Raw genomic sequence first — 16,008 nt, 5'->3', positions numbered from 1 at the left:
CTAGGACTTATGGATATTTCAGGGAGATGAGCTGAGTATACAACACAATTAGAGAATCCTGACAGAAAAATTGTTAACTCCACTCTTATAAAACACATTCTGAGTTCCAAGCCCCGGGGATAGAAAGAATGAGACATAGCCCTTGCCCACCAAGAACTTACCTAACAGTCTAAGAGACAGGTGCAGAGTCAGATAAAATGTCATGTTGTAATGAGACAAGTGCCATAGCAGAGATATGAACAAAGCGTCATGGGACAGTGAGAACACAGGAGAAACACTGAGCTGGGGAGAGTGAAAAAAGCATTCACAGAGAAGTTGTCATGGAAATCTTGACAGTTTTTCAGGCAGACTAGATAAAAGGGACAAAGAGATGGAATTCTAGGACAGGAGCCTGGTGGTTTCTGGCACAGTGGTTTCTGTGTGGCTGAAGTGAGGAGGCCACGCCCAACAAACCAGCAGTTCTGTGGTGCATGAACCTGAGGGAGGGGCAAAGTCCAGCCCTGCTCTTTTTCTGCTACAGAAGTATAAGAGATAGAGACTTTGATGTCAGCTGTAGTCATCAAAGAAGTCTTCATGGAAGAGGTGGAACCTGATCTGGACTTTTGGAAAGTGAGTAAGTTGAAAAGGTTGACAGATGGTCAGTCTGGGAAGGAAAACACTAGAGACAAAAGCAGAGGAGCAGATAAGAGGTGGCACGTGGTCAGAGGAATGGCAGGCAGGAGGTGTGCCCGACCTGGACAAGACGACAAGACATTCACAGAAGTAGGAGCCAACACTGGCCATTCGGGGAACTGGTCAGGGGAGCCAGTGAGAAACACGGTGAAATGAACAGCACCAATATTTCAAAAAGAGTCAAGATAATACAAAGTATCTTTGCTTAGCTTGCATTTCTTCCTTTGGAAAAAAAATAGTTATTTTTCTCAAGGAAGGAGAAGAAAATACAGTTGTCTAATGTCTACCAATTACTATGCTGACACATCACCAAGGATTACTTAATTCCCAAAGCCTTCCAACACTGATGTAAATAGTCACCCTATACTAACGATGTGGAATTTGAGGAAACTCAGAGGTTAGCCAGTCAGTCAGTCACAGGTCAAGGTTTTGGTCCCAATCTGTCTGACTGCAAAATCTGCATTTTGGGGAACTGTGAAGTGAAAGCTGAGAACAGAGGAGACAGAAACCAGACTCTGTGATTTAGTCAAATCTTGGCCAAAGGGCTTTAGATCACTATCATTTAAAAATTCAACTTGTTACTAGTAAGCACAGAAAGGAAACAAACCACATACATTTTATCTTCTTCCATTTCCGGATGTTACTAAGATGAGCTACCTTGCTCAGGTGCTTGGCAAAGGAAGAGAGAAAAGGACGAATCCAAGATGAGGAACAATTCATCTGAATCCAGCCCTGTGCTGCATAGGCTGCCTGGCCCCAGACATCCAGGGTTACTTGGTGTAGGCAACGTGGCTAAAGGGTTTGCCTCAGGGTGAGTCTATCAGGGAATATTAAATCTGAGGTGGCTGAGGCAAGCAGAACAGATCACTTCAGTAGGAAACCAGAGACAGAATTGAATCCATTTCTCAAAGGTAGTATGCTTGTCCACTGTTGTTCACCTGAGAGCTCTTAAGTAACACACATTTCTCCTTCAGCCCCTCCACATACTTTCTACTATATTTTCTTTAGTGGCCTCTGTATTTTAACCTTCCTTTCTGAAAACTGGTAACCAGAAGCCAGACCTCCGTTCTGTAATTAAGAACCTAAACTGATTGTATCTGAACAATCTCATTTCAGACCAGGGTTAGGTACCTATCATAAAGCTATTCTATTTTTTTTAAACTGTCAACTTCCCTGTGACTAAGTCAGTCACCACTTTTGTCTAATAAACACGTAAGCTGTGTTTCCAAGGCAGTGGTCAGATGGAAGACATTATCCAAGGCAGATGCATATTTTCCCACAAACAGAATATTTATTCTATAAAATCTTGCATAAATATTTTCTCATAAGAAATGGTATGAGGCCTACAGTTCCACTTGATTAATATTTGATTCATTATTTTACTGGAGAATGAAATAGACTTAGTAGAAGATAATTATATTATTGTCTTTGAGGCTCTGAAGAAAGAGATCAGTATTACATTTGCTTCCTAATCCCCTGACTCTAAATACTTTTCAAAAGATAATTGCCTGTAATTCAGAAAGTTCATGTGTTAATTGACTTAAGGCCCTAGAAACACACATAAGACCCAAGGAAGACCTAGGAACCATCTATAATCTTTTCTCTAACAGGATTATTGAAGGCAGATGATTCTAAAGATGCTGTGCTAAAATGATACAAAATTTTTTTCAGTGTGCAAATGTCTGCACAAAGTGGACATGAAATAAAGCATTTCACAGTATTGCGGCTAAGCAATGTGTGCTTTGGAGTTTTTATTATAAAAGTAATACATGCTTGTGATTTTTTTAAAGATTTTTTTAAAGATTTTATTTATTTATTTATCTTTAGAGGGGAAGGAGAGGGAGAGAAACATCAATGTATGGTTGCCTTTTGTGCGTCCCCTGCTGGGAGTTGGCCTGCAGGGAACCAGCCTGCAACCCAGGCATGTGCCCTGACTGGGAATGGAACCATGATCCTCTGATTCACAGGCCCACGCTCAATCCACTGAGCTACACCAGCCAGGGCTGCTTGTGATTTTTTTAAAGCAAAAGAGTTTATAATGAACGCCAAATGCCCCTCCCTACCTCATCTCCCAGTGTAGCCTGGACATTTTCTCCAAAAGTAACTGCTGTAAAAGCTTGTATCCACACATAAATATGTGTTCTGGATTTTTCATTTTATTATCTTCTTTGAATTTGGTCTACTTAGAAGTATATCTTGGATATTTTCTGCAAAAAATACATTCATGCCGTTATTTATAGTGGTCCCTAGACTTCCATTTTATGGTTATACAACAATTTACATCACTAGCACCCTGTTAATGATATTTAAGTTATGAGATTTTCCAATTATAATCAATATTGTATTGAAAGTTCTTGAACTTACGTATATCCATATATCAGGAGCCTATCCTACAATAAATTCCTACTGAGGGATTGCTAGGCAGAGGCTAATCTATTTTTACTAGCTGGGCCATGTGCTTTATATTCATGAAGATAAAAGTATTAATTTCCAGATGAGATTTATAGCAAAATGTAAATTTATTTAATATGAGACAGAGTTTATAATTAATGATTTTCCTTCAAACTAGGAGGGATCTTAACAATGCATTCTTTCTTTCTACCTAAAACGATCTCTTGCTTGAACATTTCACAAAAAGTATTCTCCAGCACTATTGGACCCTGAATTTATTTTAAAGAGATACATTTTGAATGGTGCTTCATTTTTACATATTTAACCAACTCCAGAAAATAAATTGGTGCCTGTGAAACAGTGTAGAAAAGGAACACTTTATAAGAGTTAGTTATTTGGACCATAACAAAGAATAAAATCTCGTTCCCAGTGGATGAAAACTGGCACTGCTAAATCGGACTGCTAGCTAGCACTGATTAACAATTCGAGCACAACACATGCTAAATAGGACTGCACATGGAACAGTGTACAGAAATGTGTAGCTCCACCTGCTTCGATAGTCAAAGTCATTTCATGGTTTTTATAATCTAAGATAAATTTTCTTACACATGCCTGGTCATGCATGTATTAGTCATGCTTCTCGGCCTAAATCAGCTGCGCTTCAACACAAAATGGAAAGCCAAACCCCTCAATAGATCCATTTTTCCCCCTTGTTTTTCAGATCCTCATTTTGCGACTTTCCCGTTCTCTGAGCATGCTCAGACTTTCTCTATGTTCCCCTCTTTCTCCCTCTCCCTTTCACCCTCCCTTATTAATGTAGGAATTTCTTTAAGAAGTTTCTAACTATATTATACATATATATATATATATATATATATGTATATATACATAGATACTCTTTAAATGTTAATATTTAATCAGCCTCTCATGCTGGGGGGCTTTGGTCTCACTTTCAGACTGCTAAATAGGAAGGTACAGGCAGCCTGTGATGGCTCCCTTGTCACTCTCAGTGGGCATGAGCAGTTGCTGGAGCTTGCAGCATCAGTTGCTAAGCAACCGGTTCATCTGCTGAGCCTGATATTTCAATTCAGCTGCAGTAAGTGTCTGTTATGTTACGGCCTTTCACAAGTACCTTCATTACATAACATCTACAATTATAATAAAGGAATTCTAAATGTTGAGGGGTGTTTGGGTAACAAGGAAAATCAGTATACCTATAGCATGGAGAGAATGTCAAATTAGGCTTTCTGCATATAGAAACATAAAATGATGGCATATTTAACATTTAGTCCTTCCGGGCAGAGCACTGACAAAGCATCTTGCCAGGGCTATTTACTTGATGACATCAAATCAAATCTTGTTGTCATTCTAGAAGTATCTAATTGCTACTCTAATGAAGATAAATCATTACTGGCATGGGAAATAAGAATATCAACGTTCTGGATAAAATAAATGAGGCCGGTATATCTAGCCAAGTATTTGTACAGATGACAATTCTTGAGAACAGACTTTTTGGAACTACATTTAAGTCTGAAAAGCAGCAGCTTTGCAAATATTTGAAGTTGCCAATCTTGCTAAAACATTTTCCTAAACAAAGTCTGAGAGTCTATGACATTTATTCAAAATGATTTCAAATAGTCCACTCTTTATCTTTGAGTTCCTCTTTGAAGAAATAATTATTGTAACAAGATGGCTCAAAGCATAGTTTTGTTCACTTATCCACTGTGTCCAAGGTTTCTGCATTTATGAACTGTTAGTGTCCTAATTAGAATACAGGTTTGGATGTAACAACCCCAAAACCACAAGCAATGGTGTCTTAACAAAGATAGAAGGTTATTTTTCTCCCACATACCAGTTTGGTATAAAAGCCCAAGGCAGACACAGTCCTTTCTGTTTTATGGTCTGTTGTTTCTTATGTTTGTTTCTACTTTTGTTTTTGTTGTTGTTGTTTATTACTACCTTTACCTTTTTATCTAATAGCCAAATGCATTCTAGCCAGTCAGAGGGCCAGGGAAAGTGTGCACAGATAACTTTCCTCTGGAGAACAGCGGGGAGGTTTCACTCAATACTTCTGCTTTTATCAGAATTGGACAGAACCTGGTAATCTTACTGCAAGGGAAACTGGGAAATGTGGCTGGTAATTGGCAGGACATTGTCTGTCCAGCTAAAGCTCAAGGTAGCTATTATCAAGGAAGAGTAAAGGCATGTATATTGATATACAACTAGCTGTTCCTGACATAGGAAGAAACAAAAGCAATCCTCAGCAGTGTAGGGAAAAGTAATAAATTTGACTTAAACCATAAAAATAAAATTACTTTTATAAGCTACAATACCCTAGAAATGGAAATGAGACAAAGAAAATAACTAAAAAAATTTTAAAAATAACTTCATTCTTCTACCTCACTTTTTTCAGAAATGGTCTAGGACCCTGTAGACAATGGGCCTAGAAATACAACAACAATTTGGGGGTGACAGATATGTTAATTCTCTCAACTATGGTGATGGTCTCACCTGTGAGTACATGTCAAAACTTAACCAATTGTACACTTTAAATATAAACAGTTTGCCACATGCCAATTATCCACAATAAAAATATTGGAAAAGAAAAGCATAAAATGTGAACAAAAAGACATTAAAATAAATGTCATGGCTGTCATTAGAGAAATAGGTGCCAAGAGGGGTCAAAGTGATGCACTTATCCATAAAGTTCTCCAATGAAAAGAAAAACCAAAAATGTGACCCTTTGTTAACACAACAGTACAAAGCATACCAAAAAAAGTAGGAGGAGGACTTTAACTGGAAATGGATCACTAAGAATGCTTGAGTAAAACTGGATTGGTTCAGTAATTATATATATCCATGATCTCTCCTGAGTCATCAACATGAGAACCTAGATTCAGATCAGGGTCAAGGTAACTGTGATGAAGTATAGGAAGAACAGTCTTCATGGGGAAAAACAAAACACAGGGGAACATGCTTTCTTTTGGAACAGGAGTCAAAACCTCCAGGCAGCAGACAATTGGCAAAACCAAGAGCCAAGCAAACGTGTTTCATTTTGCTATGAGATAAACAGGAGGAGAAATAGCAGGAAGACCAAAACCTTCTTGTTCACAGCAACTCCACTGAGAAGGTATGTTAGTACCTTCTAACATAGTAAGGTTGCAAACTTACTGATCCCCTTGCCTGTCATCTACACTTTTCCTACTCTCAGTCACTTACTAGTTCTCATCTTTTCATACATACATTGATTCATTCAGACATTTTTGAGTAATGCCAATCATTTTGCTAAGTGCTGGCAATAAAAAATAAATAAACAAATTCAACCCTAGTGATGCTCATTATATGGAAGAAGAGGTAGGTAGAAATAAAATCTCTCCCATTCAGTTCACCCATTTATTTCTGAACTTTTGCTATGCCACTGTAAAACTATATATTTACTATAAATTTTAAGCAAGCACAGAAGAAATAAGTTGCAGAAGGCCGTTTTTGGTGTTATTGCTGTTTTACTTTGTGTTTGTCCTAGGGCCAGATTCCTTTCTTCTGTGCATTATTGGGATTTTTTTTTAGATCTGTATTTTAGAATATCAAATTGGTGGGTCTGGCCTCTGCATGTTTTTGGTGTTCTCTTTCTCCATGCTATAGCAACTTAAATAGAAGACGACAGATCGAAGCGTAGGGAGGCGTGCATAAATTTCAAAAGTAAAATAAAAGCTAAAATCTTTATATCAGAGTCAGGAGAAGAGTCAGATTTTATGTTAAGTGGGGATTCATAACAAGTGTTTTATTTACATTTCACATTATTGTTTTCCCTTTTATCTTTCTTCGTATGTTAATAAACAGATCTGAAATAAGATGATCACATTGGATGACTTGTCCATGACAGCACCACATTTTTCTTAACATAAACCTATTTTTCTTTCAGAGCGCATAAGAAATTTGTCCTCGGAAGGCAATGAACTCAAGAGTTGACATTCTTTGCTTATGTCCAGTAACACATTTTGGATCCACCCCACTCAGATGAAAGAGGAACAAATGTGGGCTTCTGGAGTGTGGTGTGTTGAATACAACTTGACTACAAGAATGTGTAAATGGCAATGGTGGCAACAGTATTGATGACAACAGTCTTACATCACCCAGTCAATCTATAATAAGCCCAAGATTTCATAATGTTAATTAGCTAAATTCACTTCTGTAGAAAAGATGATTCATAATTTTAATTTGGGTATTTCCTTACTCTTGGTACATTTTCCAAGTCATCAAAATTTTTCTAATCTCTTTATGAACCATCAGCTACTTGAAGCTTTCCAACACCTCTGTAGCCCATCAGTTGAGCATTTCATTTTCATTTTAATACTCCCATTGAATCAACAGCACATATTTAAAACAGTTTGGCTTTGCAGAACATTTGCCGAGGCTGGAGAAGAGTCTCACACCCCACCAGCACTTTTCAGATTAACTAAGGCAATTGAAATATGTAGTAAATTACTGACTGTGCGTCCACAGGGAGATGGGAACTCTGATGTCCACAGGCGCAACCTTCTGTTCTCCATAACTGAAAACACAGCTGGAGTGCTCCCAACTTTCTCCAAATGATCAGTGTCGCCTTGGGGAAAATAAGCACCCACGGAGGAAACACACTTTTCAAAGACAAAAACAAGTTTTCACCCCATCTATCAAAACTTCACCTTAACTATGGAAGCGAAGTTTCCAAGGAGCTTAAATATCAAGGGAAGTTGATCACACAAAATGTCAGTGCAGCACTGATACTGTCACCTATAATTTTCCTAAAACATGATGATGATTATCTTAATTTACAATAAGAGCTAAATCCGTTTCTCCCTTTGATCCATCACTATCATCCCCCCAAACAGCCATGAGTTAATTAAAGAAAAAATAACACCTATGGTTACTATTTTTCAAATTCTGTAATCGAACATGTTATCTATCGATTAACGTAGAGTCTTTTTGTGCAAAGCTGTGGGTTTTGAAATGTGTGGGAGCCTATGTGAAGGGTTCCTGTCGGCCACCTCGGGGCAGCCTGGAGGCAAATAGTGTGGGTACTGCCCTCACAGCTCTACCCCGGCTCCGGTGGGAACTAATCTCAGCCATGGGGACTGATCTCAGCCATGGGGACTGTTAATGCTGAATTTATTTGAATTTTAATAGAGGACTGTGAAAGAAAGTCCTTCAATTTAAATGACAAACTAAAAGGATAAATTTGGGTTTCTGCTTTAGAAATGTTTATTAGAGATAGCCTCTATTAAATCAGACATACTCGCTTAATCTCTAAGACATAGAAGAATATGCTAACTGAAATTATATATGCTCTAGGAAAACAATGCAGGAAAATAATTGCTAAGAGTATAGATCATATTTTGGCAACTTGCTTCAGAGTTGCAGTTTCAGTAGCAAGTGGCTTGTTCCAGTGGCAAGGTGTTCCAGTGGTGTTATATCCAGTGTTATTATATTAATTTGTCAATCCAAACAAATTACTAAAAATGTTATTCCTTTATTAAATCGATAACCACTGTGTCATCAGCTGTACAGGTACTGGGACTTCAACAGAGAACAAACCAGATATGGTGTTTGAGGTAATTTTAGGAATTGCCCAAAGACTAGGGGGAAGGAGCACAAACTTCTTGGGGTAAAATGGTCAGAAAGAGGCCTGAATAAGTGAGGTCAAAAGGAAATGTGGCTTAATTCATCAAATGAAATAAAATTGGTAATTACTGAATGGTCACCCCAGATAAGGAAGCTTCCCCCTAAATCTTTCCCACCCTGTCCCTGCCTCAAAATTTCCACATATGTGAGTTTTAAATCATATAACAGGTGTTTCTTAAGTACACAGAATGTGTTTTATTGGCAGCAACACTAAAGAAGTCAATCAAGATTAAAAATGATTAATAATAATAATACATCAAGAGTCATTAATCTACTGTACCAACAATTATCAAGCAAAATGGTTACATGTTGTATTATAGGACTAATAAACAGCATCACTTTTAGGAAGCATTACATAGTATATCATAAAGGTTAGAAATGGAAAGGCCTTTATAAGTCATTATCTTGGGCTGACAGCCTAGCAAATTGTGCAGTGTGTTCCAGTGCCCAGCAAAGTTGCTGTACACAATTCACTCTTAATTTACAGGTGCCAAGAACCAACTATTTAAATGAGTTCTTTAGCCTTCTTTGGAGCTGAGAGAGCAAGACAGACCATTTTGGGGTGTTTGTTTTGGGTTTTTTTTTAAAGAATATTTTCCTCCTTGTGGAGCTGGGGACAAAGCTGTCACAACAGCAACGGCTCCCTGCTGACAGTTTTGTCTAGCTCTACAAACCAGGGAAATTAAATTTGGAGACTCCTTTCCATCCCCATAGTCTACTAACTTTTTCTGAAGCTCAGAGTCTTGCGAGGTAGCACAGGATGGCTGTTCAAAGGCTCCCCCCATCCCAGAAGAATGGCTGCTTCCAGCAGTGGCTTGAATGAGGTAAGAGATCTGGAGGAGACTGGTGTGGTGGTCAGGCACAGGGGCTGATTTTATGCTTGTCCTTCTTCCTGGCATAAGCATAACTAGTACCTTCTTTTGCTTTTTAACGTTTCCTAGCCCGGAACACAAATTATATGGTTCCCTTTTAAGTAGAAGAAAAAAGGTTATTGCCCATAGCTTCTATGACTAGGCCTCTATACATCCACAAAACAGGTATTCAGGTGTAAAAACATACCCAAAGGATCTTTCTTCCACTGTACAATTTGCAGAGTAAATTGCAAAAATTGATTATGCATTTTCATGTGGGCAATTCAACTGTCTTGTGCATGTACAGAAATGACAGCCATTTTCATGTGCACCCTTTGCAAGCATGAAGACCAGCCATATCCTGGCTCTTCAATACATTATTGTTCACTAGAGAATGCAAGCTCCTTGAGGGCAGGGACTTTGTGTGTTCTGTTTACTACTACTATCCTATTACTACCTAGAATAGCCATGTCCTAGGGAAGGTGCTCAATAAACACTTCTTGAATAAAAACTAAAGAAGTCAACATTGTCCTTTGTATCTCTTCAGGGGACAATGTTATATGGGAATATATCATCAAAGAAAACTGCATTTCTTTTACATGATTCTTACGCTTTTATTGTAACAACCAATTGACCCTGTTGCCATTTTACTTCAAAAAAACCAAGCATTCTTTCTTTTGATCCTTTTCTCTTTCCCCCTGTCTCTCTGGTACATCTTTGTCTAGAAAACATGAGATCTCCAAATAGCAAATTCACTTTAATAACAACATTACTTTTTTTTTAGCACAGAAAGTTACCTAGGACTAAATATGAAGATTAGGAATTGTCTTTCTCCTTGCCTTTAATCACTTGTTCAAACCAGTGCCAAGCATATTTTTCTGTATGGGGGAGAAATCTAGTAACCAAATAAAATATATTAGTGATGTTCATTTACTTTTATTTACTAAGACTCAGATTTTTTATTTTTATTTATTTTTTAAATTTTTATTTATTTACTTTTAGAGAGAGGGGAAGGAAGGGAAAAAGAGAGGAAGAGAAACATCCATGTGTGGTTGCCTCTTATGTGGCCCCCACTGGGGACCTGTCCTGCAACCCAGGCCTGTGCCCTGATGGGGAATCGAACTGGTGACCCTTTGTTTCACAGGCCTGTGCTCAATCCACTGAACTACACCAGCCAGGGCCTCGGTTTTTTGTTTTAATGTCTTCAAATAGCAAAGTTATAAATACCAAATGTAAACATGTTTCTTAAAAAAAAAGGAAATTCAAATTGAATCAAAATTTATTTAGCTAGATGTTTGTGCCTTCTCTTCCTTCTTAAAAGTCTATATGCCATCCAATTTCTGTGTACATCTCACGCAATTCCTCTAAGGGTGGTGCTTATGAGCAAAAGGAAGGTATTCTTTCATTCAGAATACTTTCCCTGACTTACAAAATAATATCTGGAGGATTACAAAAAGATCTAGTATAGGTCTTACCTACAAATAAAAATGGATATTAACCAAAACTACAGATCATGGTCAAGGTCAACAGGGTCTGCATTTTCACAGCATCCTTCCTCTACAATTCTCCAGCTAGAAATATAGTTTATTTCTATTTAGCCATCTGGCCTCAAAAGACTGGAATGGAGACCAGCAGAAGAATGCTGAGTATTTCAGTTTGGAATATTTAGTTTCCATGTAACAGAAACCTAGCTGGAGCAAAGAAAATAAGATCAACTCCTGAATTCTTAGAATCTAAGGAACATCAGAAACAGCCAAACTCTGGCAGGATTAGAGACATGTGAGGCCTCAGTAACACGTGAGACCAGGGAATCCCAGTGGAGACTCAAGATGCTGACTCCATTTCTAACCCTGATTTTCTGCTTATGGGCTTTATTCTCCTTTCTCGCTACCAAGAGGTTATCTCCATATGGAAAGGAAACATGACACCATTGTCAAGAAAATGGGTTATTCTGACTAGATCCAAGTCATTCACACACAGCTCCCTATGATTTGATGTCTCGGTAAATCTTCTCTATATGGACAACAGACTACAGTGAGGATAAAGTTGTAGCTGGTGAAGAAGTAATTAGCTGAGACAAGAGGGTGTGTGGTATTTTGTAGGTTGCTCAGTGACCTTGTTTTTGTCCCTCCTTTAACACCACTTACCATGGTTTCAGAGTGACTTTGTCTGATGTTGATATTCTTCCTCTGAGACGATCTATGTCCGACAAGAGAACGACATGGGCTGGCTGTGATAGTCAGATCAGCTTGTAATAAAGCGAAGTTTAGCCATATGAATTTTGGGATAAAAGTACTATGATACCAAGCCCTGTGTGTCCAGTGATCAAACATGAGGAAGGGGTTACTGGATGCATTGAGGGTCCAGCTAAGACCAATCAGGCCATAGGAACTGGTGGAGGCCACGATGGGAACTGGTGGAGTTCCCATAGGAACTCCAGGCCACGATGATGGAGCCACGGGTGTCAAACTCATTTCCACCAGCGTCCACATCAGCCTCATGGTTGCCTCCAAAGGGCCTAATGTCATTTCAGCTCCTTGACAGTTAAGGAGTAACTACATTTATACAGTCCTAAAATTATGTCAGCATGTCTACATTGTAGACATTATGACACAGTGCTGGATGACGGTAATTTAGCCATACATTTAAAATGAAATGATAGTGTTGACATTCTAATATTTTAAATGTTTAGACAAACTTGATTCCTTGTACAGTCTGTTCTGAAATTGTACCTGAGGCATTACATTTTAGGAACAAATCTGTTATTCCTTTTTTGCCCCAGTGTGCCAAAATCCTATGCTACCATTTCCATGTTTTAATCTATAAGGTTATAATCTTATTTTACATATTTAATGAGATTCATAGAATTACAGAAATGTTCAAGAATATAAGATCCCTAATTCCAAAAAATTTTATATTAAATCCATCATATGGGTTTATATGATGAAGTGTTACTGTACAGTGTCCTCAAACATGAACTCTGAGCTGGGAAAGAAGAAATATATGATTATCATAACATGACTTTACATGGATATATTTAAATGATAGTAAGTTAAACTTCCTATTTCCTTTATCAAATACCACTATGCTTATGCTAATCTGAAATAAGAGACATTAAATCAGGCAAGTTTCCTGCTCTGCTAGTGGCTAGAGATATATACCAGGTCTTAAATCACACACACATTAGCTGATTTGTTTGTTTTTCCACCTCTAAACCAGAATATAGATGTTGTATAGTAATTGACATTATTCAAATATAAAAACCTAGTTTATTACTGAGAATTCAGCCCAGTAGAGATTTAAAAACTTGCTCGACCATAAATTTTAAGCTGATTCCTGTTTTGCTTTGTAAGTCCCTGAATCTGGTAAGCAGACTCTCCTGGGTGAAAATGGAGCTTTGAAAATTCAAACAAAATATTTAGACTTTGATAGGCAAATAAGGATCTAATTTTTCAATAATCCAAAGGGTTTTATTAATCAATGTTTTAAAAAATGGAACCTAACATCAAAGAATAAATAAGTCCTCTTATAATTTTAGTGTGGTATTTTCTACTTGCGTATCATGGCAGAGTTGACCATTAAATAAAGTAGTAATGACCAGTTACTAAGATGAAGTGTTTATGAGGAGAAAGTATTAAAAATCAGTTACAATTTCAAACTGTTCTAATCAGAAAGCTTGAAGTGAACGTTCTCAAATGAACGTGTAGTATGACGAACATTTCCTGAAGTCTATAAGACCTCGTCTGAAGACCACAGATTTGGTGACTTTGCTTTATCTCAGATGGATCCCAGGCAAAGCCGAATCAAAGGACTAAGCTCTCTTATCCTGGCTTATCCTCTAAGCAAAAACAATTTTGCCACCCTGTCAAATCGTTGCAATCTTGTCCATTTAAGACTATTGTGACCTTCCCTTGCATTTTTCTTTCTTAAAATTCTTTCTTACTTTAATTTTAGTTCAGTGTTAATTTAAGCTAACCAGATTAAATTCATGGGGGTCTGAGAGAGGTAATTTTAATTAACTGTTCTAAGGAAAGGAACTATGGCTGTGTGGAGATTTCTGCATGACTCACCTGGGTCATTGTCTCCGTGCACAGCGGCCCAAGACGTAGAAATAATCGTCCTGCTTTCAGAGCAATGGTTTAAAAAATTACTTGCATTAGTTGAATAAAATATTGCCTTGAAAAGCACAGATGTGTAAAAAAAAATAGGACTTAGGGAAGGAGAGACTTTGAAAGGATTATTGCAACCAGGGAAGATGCTCTACCTGTAATATCTGCAAGCTTCTCAACATAACACAGAAAGGGGTTTTCTTTTATAGGACAAGTAAACAAGGCTAGAGAGAGCCTGACATAGGGAAGTTGGGCCCAGGCAAAGAAGAAGTGGAAGTGACAGGACAGGGGATCCGAGAACGTTGTATTCGCAGTCAGCCTGTTCACAGAAGGGCCTGTGAAGGAGCAGGTGTCTGCGGAAAGTTCAGCAGTTTGGGGAAAGGAGAGAAGCCTAACTGAAGTTGGATCAAGTCAGATTAGTGCAAGATTGGAGCAAGTCAATTTTGCTCCTATTGATTAATGGGGACAAACCAGTTTAGCTAATTGTTGAGGCAGCAGTGGGAATTGGGAGTACGCTAGGGAGGTATCCCTGAGTCTTATCTAAGCTGTATAGAGAAGTTCTTTGCAATGAGCTGTTTTGCAGAATATAAAAGAGTGAGAGGATTTCTTAACCATAGCTCTTCCTCAGGATCCCAGGTTTTCAGTGTGGTTGAACAATCAGGGTTTTAGTTTTTCCTCTATTATATGTGATGCAACAAAAATTTCACAGAAGCTTCTCCTGCTCTGTGATAGGCAGAATTCTAAGATGGCCCTCAAGATTCCTGCTTGTTGGTGTACACATTCTGCACAAACCTCTCCCCTTAAGAATGGGTGGGACTGCTAACATGATGGGGTATCCTAACCAGGATTCTGTTACTTTACCAGGCAAAAGAGATTTTGCAGATGTGGATAAGCTCCACAATCAGCCTCTTTCCTCCACCAGAAACAATCCATGAAACCTTTCTATCTATTATTATTTAACATAAACCCGCCCCAAAGTATGTCCCTATTCATCTACCTGCTCTGCAGAGCCTAGACAACACAATACAAATACTCATCAAGTGCTATAGGAGATTAAATTGCAACTGGAAAGTAGAGAACAGAATGAACTTTTTACCTTCACTCAGCAGTGAAGAGTCCTCCTGTGACTCAGATAAAAAAATGGCTGAGTTATGTTTAAGTTCTTGAGCACAGAATCACCAAAATAAAGGGGAGATAAAAGGAGCTTGCTGAGTGGGGTGCTGCTGAATGAGTGTGGGTTCAAACCCTTCTTCTCAAGCTGAGTGCCTCTGAACTTCTCTGTACCTCCCTTCCTTTGTGGAAGAGCAATACTAACCCTTTATGGAACTATAAGAAATAAATGAGATATTCTATTCCACATATAATATCTGGATTGCTTAACTACCACCATGGAGATGTGATAAAGGATTTTAGTTTTGTTTTTGTGGTTTGTATTAAATTTTTGTCTTCATTTGAAGGCACCCTTAGTTTAAAATTTTTGATGTACTAATTGTTTTTGCTGGTGGTGGTACTGACTATTTTGATTGGTTACCTTTGAATTTTGCTTGGTTTTACTTATTTGCTACCATTTTTGTTTTTTAATTTCAGGAGAGGCATTAAAAAGAGATTTTAGAGAGTTGGAGGTTTATTTTTCAAACCCTTTCACTCAAAATACTGTTTTATTCAAGAAAAAAAGAGGGTACCCTTTGTTGAGAGGGAATAATGAGACAATACAAGAATTTGTCAGGTTGCTGAGGGGACTTACATTCTGAGGTAAAAAATAGAACAAATCTTACATTAAGAACAGAATAGATTTGAGTGGATTTGAATGCCTCATTTGTTAGGGTGAAGTAGACATAATTGCTCTTATAACTTCACTTTTGATTGACTGAAAAATAAAAAGTTAAGAAAAAAAGAAAATTTGATTATTTCCCCCTAAAGACTGGAAAAATACATACTTTAAATCTCTATTCAGTTTGCTAATAAAGCTGCTCTTTTTTCCTTAGGGGGCAGTAGCCTAGGGGAGCCTTCTCAAGTGAGTTTGCAGGGTCCAAGTTGTTCTTCATCGGCTACAGTTGCTTTGCAGCTCAATTAGAAAAGTTACCTGTCCACTCAGTTTTCCAAATGAACATGGGAGCAGTTGCATAAGTATTAAATTCTAGAAAAATAATTGGATTTTGTATTAGGTATATAATACCCAGCTGGTTGTTCCTTGGCCACCCAAAACCTAGGAAACCCTCTTCTTGGAAGGTAAATCTATGCGGTCCTGAAATAGGCACTGAAATTCTTTTTTTTGCTGTCGGAGTCTCACTTAATTAATCAAAAACTTAATTAATGCAAAGGGG

This window comes from Sturnira hondurensis, unplaced genomic scaffold (assembly GCF_014824575.4).
Source record: "Sturnira hondurensis isolate 20B ecotype Veracruz unplaced genomic scaffold, ASM1482457v3 Scaffold0022136, whole genome shotgun sequence".
NCBI classification, from domain to species: Eukaryota; Metazoa; Chordata; class Mammalia; order Chiroptera; family Phyllostomidae; genus Sturnira; species Sturnira hondurensis.
Note: the sequence above shows the minus strand (reverse complement) of the source record.